Consider the following 620-nt stretch of genomic DNA (forward strand, 5'->3'; position numbering starts at 1 on the left):
CCGGGTCAGGGGTGCCAAACCGCCGGGGCGCTCGGGAGAGGAACCCGAGCCCAGCAGAGGCCCAAACGTGCTGCGGAAATAAGGCAAGCAAAGCACTTTTGCTTTTTTTGTTTTGTTTTGCATAGTAGTTAAAAACTGCGACCTTCTCACCCTGTGGTCCTTCTGGCCTTGCCCTGGCTCTGGCCTTACCCTCCCAGGCTCTCTGGGTTGGCCACCCTGGGCAGCAAAAGGACGGACCTTGGGCCTGGAGCCTCTGAAGTTCCCACCCACACGCCAGAGGCACCCTTCCCCAGGAGCTTGCCGTCTGTCCGAAGCAGTTGGACGTGCCGTAGGAGCTCGGTTGGGCCCACAGCCTGGGGGCGAAGGCACAGGTAAAACTGCAGTGGTTTTTTGTTTGTTTTTGTCACATTTGTCGTTGACGGAACAGTACAAAAGTTTTCACAGCACCAATCCTGAGATGACGCGGGAGGCCGAGCCTCCGGGAACGCCGGCCGAGGACGCAAAAGTCCTAGATCACCCATGCTGCAAGGTTTCAACTTTTGTCCAGTTTTTTTTTTCCCCTTTTTAAAGTTTTCTGTTCTCCCTGTCCCGCCAAACCCACCCACCCCTCAAACCCCTGC

The sequence above is a fragment of the Pituophis catenifer genome, unplaced genomic scaffold (genome assembly GCF_029215685.1).
Source record: "Pituophis catenifer annectens isolate HBS135680 unplaced genomic scaffold, rPitCat1.0.hap2 SCAF_18, whole genome shotgun sequence".
Lineage (NCBI taxonomy): Eukaryota > Metazoa > Chordata > Lepidosauria > Squamata > Colubridae > Pituophis > Pituophis catenifer.